General features: G+C 44.8%; 1 long non-coding RNA gene across 1 annotated transcript; it reads right to left on the minus strand.

Moving 5' to 3' along the window:
* Window positions 1-1509: 1509 nt before the first annotated feature.
* On the minus strand, window positions 1510-3760 carry LOC308577820. The gene is made up of 2 exons (XR_014003718.1): window positions 3360-3760; window positions 1510-1848 (listed from the first exon to the last, which is right to left on the minus strand). It is a non-coding gene; the product is annotated as an uncharacterized lncRNA (long non-coding RNA).
* Between the last annotated feature and the right edge of the window lie 6123 nt (window positions 3761-9883).

The following is a 9883-nucleotide window of genomic DNA, read 5'->3' on the forward strand; positions in this document are numbered from 1 at the left end:
AAGCCAATATATGCCTTGATTAAAAATGCAGTCTATATTCAGATGCCACATTCCCCCCTTTCAAGCTCAAGGACCTTGCTACCAAGCGTCCTTGATAGCTTGATCTGCATCATATTCCTGAGTTAAAGCTCTGTATAGGGCCATGATATGAGGTAGAGTTTCATTCGAAATCATCTTGCTAATTGTACTTCTAAAACATGAAATGATACATGGCATCATACATAAAACCATCACTACTACTGTCAAGAAAAACAAGCAAGACAAGTGGCCAACACACGGATTGCCTCACCATTATCAGAAATGTTAAAGCAACAGGCATTCCCTGTCAAGTTCAAGACTCCACATAGGCCTCCCTGCTTGGCAAGTACATAATCCATTCCCATTTTCAGCTGCAAAATGGTGGCTCTACTTTCATCCAGCTGTTATGCAATAAGTCTCAAACTCTGGGCCGTTACATTGGTTACAAGTTCCACTACTGCTTGCAATCGAATTATTCTGTTTAGATTATAAATAGGATCCCGTGCCCCTTGTATGAGCTCACCAGGATTCCAGGAGGCAGGATCATAATAGGCTATAATGCGCTCTGGTGGCCAATCATCAGTACCGCTCCAACTTTGGGTACTTCCTCCTGCTATATGAGAAATATCAGCGTTTCTTCGTGTTCGCTTGGCCGAACTAGTGGGCATAATCCACATTGGTGGTAATACCCATCCCAGGAAACAAGTCCCACTCCATTTGGAAGGGAGTTTCTTGTATGCCCATTCTCCACATATCCACCACAACCATCGGGTCTGAGGGTTTTGGTATGTGGAGTGCATAAGGCGAAATATCACAAGGGGTATAGAGTTCACAGTGCAGTATGTTAGATTGCCTTTCTCTGTCACAGTTATGTTCCATACCACTTTCCATGCATGAATAAAAGGAGGTGCACAGGGCAAGGTATTCCGAGTTCGATAGGTAGTACCGTTTGCCCAGGTATGACTATTCTTAATATAATCCCAAGTATAGTGGCAATGAGAAGAGCCTATCATGGTAGAATCAGCTGCATCTGATGATTTATGTACACAGAATTCCCCTTGTACAGGTATAACTCGTAATGATTTAGTTGAGTTCCATCCGAGGAAATTCTGTACTTCTGTTTGGTGTGGCATTTCGCTTACCATACCAATAGCATTTAATGGTATTGGTAATAAGGGCATACCTCCCTCTGAATCATCTGGCCCAAGAGAGCAAACAAGGCAATTGGTCCTATTTGCAACATTGGCTACCATTTCAGCTAAACCTACCCACATATTGTGGTCATAGCGGAATCCATATTTAGCAAATTTGGTCAGATTCAAGGACCCTTCCCCTTCCCAAGGGATCAGGATTAATAATAAAATCATGTTGATGTCTAGCATATGCATTCCTTCCACAAAAGATTACCTTATTGTGATAGCAAATAAATATTAGTCCCAATATAATTCCCCCAGTGACAGAAATGGGGAACCACCAAGACCAAAACATATATCCCAAGGATCCCCAATGTGTAATATCTCTGATAATTGTTCCACAAGGGGGCAGTCAATCAATTGTATAAGAGAATCTTCCCTTTCACAGTCGCTGGTTCAGACGCTCCTCAAGCTTCAGGCATGCGCAAGTCAGCCAGCTTCCAAGTTGTGGCTGCAGCAGGCCGGTCGTCTAATGTTGCCCGTGACCTAGCCCGTTCCCCGTAGGGCTAGATACAGGGGTTTTTGGAGAGAGTCAGTTTAAGAGGATTAGAGGGGTCACCTTTTCACGTCCAACTGCCTTCGGACTTCTTCAAACGGGAGTGATGAATCCAGGGGGTCACCTCAGCTACCTTCACCGCTGTTGGAGTAGAGAGCAAGACGGTGTAAGGTCCACGCCACTTAGGTGCAAGTGGATCACGTTTCCACTCTTTCACCCATATGCTATGCCAGCCTGAAGCTGATGAATCGGCACGGCAATGCTGCACGGCGTGCGCTCGAGGGCCCACCTGTTAAGATAAAAACAAACAAACACGGGAGAGAGACAAAAACACGGGAGAGAGATTGCACTTGTCCCTGTGTCGCATGGTCTCCTATTTGTTTGAGGTCAGTTGGAATATCCTGAACAAAGGAGGGCGGCCTCCCATACAGGAGCTCAAAAGGTGACAACTTAAGTCTTTTGTGGGTGCGCACCGAACACGAAACAGTGTTATGGGTAACACGTCTACCCTCCTGAGACTTTAGACATATTAGTGGGCTTCTGGCATGCCCTGCAGATACCTTGCACAAGCGTCTGGCGGTAGGTGGTAAGCCTGGCCAGGTGAATTGCATTGTTTGGATCCCAATTAGGATCTTCCAAGGGAAAGTTGTCCTGGAGATGACGGTCAATATTATAAATATTTCCCACTCTGGCCTGCTCACGCAAATATATCTGTGCCTTTTCAATTATGTCTCTCCTTTCCTCAGTGGTGAAGAGAGTATTCAGGAGCTGGCGACAATCTGTCCAAGTAGGACTATGAGTATTTACTATTGAAGTCACCAAGTCCATCATAGCCTGAGGTTTTTCTGCGGAAGATGGGGTGTTTTCCAATTCATCAGATCCGTAGTTGTGAATGGAATGTACTGGAGGATCGAAGTTCGAGGTGGCCGTGGTCCGGGTTGCCCATTAACCAGCACAGGCTCCTCAAGTGCATCAAATACTCTTCTAAGAGGGGCTACTACGTGACCTTTCTCTTCGCTTTGCTCTAGGGGCATCAAATCATAGGGGATGGTATCTGTCCCAAGGCGTTCTTTTAGCAGCTTTATACTCCTGGCTGTATTGCTTGCTGACCGATAAAGGTCTCCCTGTAACTTCTGTAATAATTCTCTAGGACTTGGATGTACAGGGGTTTGGGGTGGGCAATTAGTTGTTCCACTAAAGGAGACTGTAGATGGAGTTCTACTGGGACTCACAGGTGGAATAACCACTTCTGCTTGGGCTTCATTATAGGACTCCAATGCCTCCTGAAGACTTTCTTAAAATTATTTAACATACATTCAAAAGGTGTACTTCCCCCCTTTGAACCCCCAACTCCCATTGTATGGCCCTGTGAAGTATCCACTCAGTCACTCACACACACACCTTACTGGTAAACGAAGTAGTACTCACTCCACACTTAGGTCAGCTACACATTGTACTTTCTCACACATGCAATGCGCTAGATACTTCACCACACACTACCTCCCATTCTTCCCTTTTCCCCCACCAGACCACCATCTGATATACCCAGCCACCTAGCGTACTCAGTTCCCCTTTACTGAGACGCAGAAGTTTGATCAGGACTTCTCTTCCTCCCAATTAATTGGAGGGCCAAAACCCCTTAGTGCACTTACCCTTAGCTGGTTCCCTGTTTATTTCTCTGGTCCCCCCCGGTCCGTCGCCGTCGGTGGGCAGGGTATCAGACAGACGAGACTGCTGCGTTCCCCTGGAAAAAATTTTCCAGTGCGCGCTTGGGTAGGCAATCAGTTGTCTTCTCTCTTGTACCCCGTCCAGTAAGGCGAAGGGGCTGCGTTCCAGCAGACCACTTATCCGAGTCGCAGGCACCATAAAATGTAGCACCCTGCTTGTGGTTAACGCTTAGCTGGAATGAAATATTCAACGCAGCAACAGAGAAATTAAAATAATAATTTATTTGTCAGACAAATAAATGAGAGGCACAGTGGTATATGGTTACCAAGCTCTGGCCTGGCCTCCTGCCATTATGGCCAGCACTTATATTTCCTTAATCCACCCCCCTTTGCTCCTCCTGTGGCTGCCTCTGTTCAATCAGCCTGGTTGAATTTCCTATTGGCTGATTGCTATAACCAATTCTAAGATACACCCATATCCTCCTGTCCTTATATGGAACACAAAGAGCTATATATTGTTACATCTATAAATGACAAATAAGTAGTAATATATCTTACATGTGTCTCAACAAGGAATCTTAATTACCAGCTCACCTCTTGCCCTCCTTGCCCTCCAAAACAGATGGTTAATAATTTTAAAATTTTATCTTGAACAGATGTCAGAGACCTTGGATTCATATTCTCATGCATCATCAATGAAATATCTCCTTTTGGAGGTCTTTAAACAAAGGCCTGACACCCATTTGTCATAAGTGCTCGATTGGCGTCTCTTGTCTGACAGGGGGCTAGGCTCATCTGCCCCCCTGGTCTCCTACAGCAATATGACTCTATGAAATAAGAATTTAACATTTCTTTCTTTCTAGATCCTTTGTATAATTACATTTAAGCAAATATATTTAGTACATAACATAGGTAGCCTTTTAAGAAGAATAAGCCTTCTCAAAGGAAAGGATGGACCAGTTTACAGCCTCAAAATAAAATAGGGAAAAAAAGCCTCTTCCCCTGTTTACACTTCCCCCCCTTCTCCAGCCGGTTGCTTTCTTTTCCATGTGCTCTTGGCCTTTTGTCCTGTGGCTCAAGTTTAACGGTTTTATTTTACTATTTACCCATTCCTAATTATGTTGGGTCTATGTAACCTTGCTCTTCAGCCTGTAATTCCAGCTTTTACGACTTTGAGAATTGTTTTCTGCTATAAATCAAAGGGGGGGGGGCCTTGTCCAGGAGGATAAACATCTTGCCAAAGTACTTAGGCAGTTGGTCTTCTGCCTAGCGTAACATTTGAAAATCTAAGCCCATTTAATTTAGGAACCTGATCAAGATATAAGCCAATATATGCCTTGATTAAAAATGCAGTCTATATTCAGATGCCACAATATGGGATCAGTTCCAATCTGTTACCTCCGAGGATGTGGACAGGCTGCTTGGACAAGTGAAACCGACCACCTGTCTCCTTGATCCTTGCCCATCCTAGCTGATAAAAGCGAGCCGGGAAGGGCTGGGCGATGGGCTCTGAGGGGTGGTGAATGTTTCCCTCTGTGAGGGAGCCTTCCCAGACCCGCTGAAAGAGGCGGTCATTAAACCGCTTCTTAAAAAAACATCTTTAGACCCAATCAATTTGGCTAACTATTGCCCAGTCTCAAATCTTCCATTCTTGGGCAAGGTGATTGAGCGGGTGGTTGCCGAACAACTCCAAGCACGCCTGGAGGATGCGGACCATTTGGATCCCTTCCAATCGGGATTCAGGCCTCACCATGGGACTGAAACTGCCTTGGTCGCGCTGGTTGATGATCTCCGGCGGGCTAGGGACAAAGGCGAGAGCTGTTTCCTAGTTCTGCTGGATCTCTCAGCGGCCTAGAATCATAGAATCATAGAGTTGGAAGAGACCACAAGGGCCATCGAGTCCAACCCCCTGCCAAGCAGGAAACACCATCAGAGCACTCCTGACATATGACAAATTCCACTGTCGAACAGCTCTTACTGTCAGGAAGTTCTTCCTAATGTTTAGGTGGAATCTTCTTTCTTGTCGTTTGGATCCATTGCTCCGTGTCCGCTTCTCTGGAGCAGCAGAAAACAACCTTTCTCCCTCCTCTATGTGACATCCTTTTCTATATTTGAACATGGCTATCATATCACCCCTTAACCTCCTCTTCTCCAGGCTAAACATGCCCAGCTCCCTTAGCCGTTCCTCATAAGGCATCGTTTCCAGGCCTTTGACCATTTTGGTTGCCCTCCTCTGGACACGTTCCAGTTTGTCAGTGTCCTTCTTGAACTGTGGTGTCCAGAACTGGACACAGTACTCCAGGTGAGGTCTGACCAGAGCAGAATACAGTGGCACTATTACTTCCCTTGATCTAGATGCTATACTCCTATTGATGCAGCCCAGAATTGCATTGGCTTTTTTAGCTGCCGTGTCACACTGTTGGCTCATGTCAAGTTTGTGGTCAACCAAGACTCCTAGTTCCTTTTCACATGTACTGTTCTCAAGCCAGGTGTCACCCATCTTATATTTGTGCCTCTCATTTTTTTTGCCCAAGTGCAATACTTTACATTTCTCCCTGTTAAAGTTCATCTTGTTTGTTTTTGCCCAGTTCTCTAATCTGTCAAGGTCGTTTTGAAGTGTGATCCTGTCCTCTGGGGTGTTAGCCACCCCTCCCAGTTTGGTGTCATCTGCAAATTTGATCAGGATGCCCTTGAGTCCATCATCCAAGTCGTTGATAAAGATGTTGAATAAGACCGGGCCCAAGACAGAACCCTGTGGCACCCCACTAGTCACTCTTCTCCAGGATGAAGAGGAACTATTGATGAGCACCCTTTGGGTTCGGTCAGTCAGCCAGTTACAAATCCACTGAGTGGTAGCATAGTGAAGACCGCATTTTACCAGCTTCTTTACAAGAATATCATGGGGCACCTTGTCAAATGCCTTGCTGAAATCAAGGTAGGCTACATCCACTGCATTCCCTTCATCTACCAGGCTTGTAATTCTGTCAAAAAGTGAGATCAGGTTAGTCTGACATGACTTATTTTTCAGAAATCCATGCTGACTATTGGTGATCACAGCATTCCTTTCTAGGTGCTCACAGACTGTTTGCTTCATGATCTGCTCCAGAATCTTCCCAGGTATTGATGTCAGACTGACTGGGCGGTAATTATTTGGGTCCTCTCTTTTCCCCTTTTTGAAAATAGGGACAACATTTGCCCTCCTCCAGTCTGCCGGGACTTCGCCTGTTCTCCAGGAATTCTCAAAGATGACTGCCAGTGGTTCTGAGATCACATATGCCAGTTCTTTTAATACTCTTGGATGCAGTTCATCTGGCCCTGGAGACTTGAATACATTTAAACTAGCCAAGTATTCTTGTACTATCTCCTTAGTTATTCTGGGCTGTGTTTCCTTTGCTGAATCATCTGCTCCAAATTCTTCAGGTCGGGCATTGTTTTCTTTATCGGAGAAGACTGAGGCAAAGAAGGCATTGAGGAGTTCAGTCCTTTCTGTGTCCCCTGTTTGCATTTCAACATCTTCTCCTCTGAGTGACCCCACTGTTTCTTTGTTCTTCCTTTTGCTACGGACATACCCATAAAAGCCTTTTTTGTTGCTTTTAACCTCTCTAGCAAGCCTGAGTTCATTCTGTGCTTTAGCTTTTCTGACTTTGTGTCTACACGTGCTGGCTATTTGTTGAATTCCTCTTTGGTGGTTCCCCCCTTTTTCATTTTTTGTACACATCCTTTTTTAATCTTAACTCAGTTAAAAGTTCTTTAGATAGCCACCCTGGCTTCTTTAGGCACCTTCCATATTTCCGTCTCATTGATATTGCCTGACGTTGTGCTTTTACTATCTCCCTCTTAACAAACTCCCAGCCATCATGAACTCCCTTTCCTTTTAGTATTACTGTCCATGGGATCTCACCCAGCACTTCCCTATGTTTTATGAAGTCGGCTTTATTAAAGTCAAGAAATTGAGTCCTAGTATGCTTGGCTGCTCCTTTCTGCTGTATAGTAAACTTCAGAAGAGCATGATCACTCGCGCCTAATGATCCTTCCACTTCTACCCCACTAACCAGGTCATCAACATTGGTTAGGACTAGATCTAAAATGGCTGTTCCTCTTGTTGCTTCTCCCACTTTCTGGACAATGAAGTTGTCTGCAAGGAGTTCTCGGTCCACATACTGCTTAAGCCTGCCTTGTAGAATTTTAAGCATAACCTTGCTAGCGTGTGAAATGAGTGCAATTGTGCGGTAGTTGGAGCATTCTTTGGCACTGCCCTTGGCCACTGCTGAGTTTTCCAAACTTGCTGGCATATTGAGTGTAGCACCTTAATAGCATCATCTTTTAAAATTTTAAATAGTTCAGCTGGAATACCATCACTTCCACTGGCCTTGTTATTTGCAGTGCTTTCTAAGGCCCATTTGACTTCACTCTCCAGGATGTCTGGCTCAAGGTCAGCAACCACACTACCTGGGGTGTACGAAACATCCATATCTCTGGTTCTTCCCATTCTGTTGTTTTCCTCTATTTCTTTGCATTGCTCGTTTAAGAAGGCCTTCTTGTCTCTCCTTGCTATTTTTTGGAAATCTGCATTCAATTTCTTGTATCTTTCACTATCTCCCTCGCATTTTGCTTGCCTTCTCTCCCCCGCTATTTGTAAGGCCACTTTGCTTTCTTCCATTTCCTTTTCATTGGGATGGTTTTCGTTGCTGCCTCCTGTATAATGTTGTGAGCCTCCATCCATAGTTCTTCAGGCACTCTGTCCACCAAATCTAAATCCTTAAACCTGTTCCTCACTTCCACTGTGTATTCATAAGGGATTTGATTTAGATTGCATCTTACCGGCCCAGTGGTTTTTCCTACTTTCTTCAGTTTAAGCTTGAATTTTGCTATAAGAAGCTGATGATCTGAGCCTCAGTCAGCTCCAGGTCTTGTTTTTGCTGAGCTTCTCCATCTTTGGCTGAAGAGAATATAATCAATCTGATTTTGATGCTGCCCATCTGGTGATGTCCATGTAGAGTCATTTCTTGTGTTGCTGGAAAAGCGTGATTGTGATGACCAGCTTGTTCTCTTGACAGAACTCTATTAGCCTTTGCCCTGCTTCGTTTTGATCTCCAAGGCCAAACTTGCCAGTTGTTCTTTTTATCTCTTGATTCCCTACTTTAGCATTCCAATCCCCTATAATGAGAAGAACATCCTTCTTTGGTGTCACTTCTATAAGGTGTTGTAAGTCTTCATAGAATTGCTCAATTTCAGTTTCTTCAGCACCAGTAGTTGGTGCATAAACTTGGGTTACTGTGATGTTAAAAGGTCTGCCTTGGATTCGTATTGAGATCATTCTATCATTTTTGAGATTGCATCCCAGTACAGCTTTTGCCACTCTTTTGTTGATTATGAGGGTCACTCCATTTCTTTTACGTGTTTCTTGCCCACAGTAGTAGATATGATGGTCGTCCGAACTGAATTCGCCCATTCCCGTCCATTTTAGTTCACTGATGCCCAGGATGTCAATATTTATTCTTGCCATCCTATTTTTGACCACATCCAACTTACCCAGGTTCATGGTTCTTACATTCCAGGTTCCTATGCAATATTTTTCTTTACAGCATTGGACTTTCCTTTCGCTTCCAGGCATATCCGCAACTGAGCGTCCTTTCGGCTTTGGCCCAGCCACTTCATCAGCTCTGAATCTACTTGTACTTGTCCTCTGCTCTTCCTCAGTAGCATTCCTCTTCCTTGGACGCCTTCTGACCTGAGGGGCTCATCTTCCAGCATCATAACGTTTATGTGCCTGTTGTCTTTGTCCATGAAGTTTTCTTGGCAGGGATACTGGAGTGGCTTGCCGGTTCCTGCTCCAGGTGATCACGTTTGGTCAAAACTCTCCACTATGACCTGTCCATCTTGGGTGGCCCTGCATGGCATAGCTCCTAGCTTCCCTGAGTTATTCAAGCCCCTTCGCCACGGCAAGGCAGTGATCCATGAAGGGGGAGTCTTTTTAGATGAGTCTAAAAAGCCCGGGACACAAATTTTCACGGCCCTCTAATGGCTATGGTGGCTGATTTACAGGTAGGTAGCCATGTTGGTCTGCCGTAGTTGAAACAAAATAAAAAAATGCCTTCCAGTAGCACCTTAGAGACTAACTAAGTTTGTTATTGGTATGAGCTTCCGTGTGCATGGTATCTGAAGAAGTGTGCATGCACACGAACACTCATCCCAATAACTAACTTAGTTGGTCTCTAATGTGCTACTGGAAGGAATTTATTTATTTTGTTTGTTTGTTTGTTTGTTTTGTTTCATATTACAGATGTAGGAAATCTTTGGCCATCCAGATGTTGCTGAAGTATAGCTCCTGTCATTTCTGGCCATTGGCTAAGCTTGCTTGGCCTGATGGGAGTTGCAGCTGAGCAACGTCTGGAGGGCCAAAGGTTCTGCATGCCTGCTATATAAGCATGGCGGTCCTTTGCACTTGGTCCTTTATTGGCACAGTTATCCCATTCAGGACCAGGGTGTCCACCACACCTGCCTGCCCC

Source organism: Podarcis bocagei (assembly GCF_964188305.1).
Source record: "Podarcis bocagei genome assembly, chromosome: W".
NCBI lineage: Eukaryota > Metazoa > Chordata > Lepidosauria > Squamata > Lacertidae > Podarcis > Podarcis bocagei.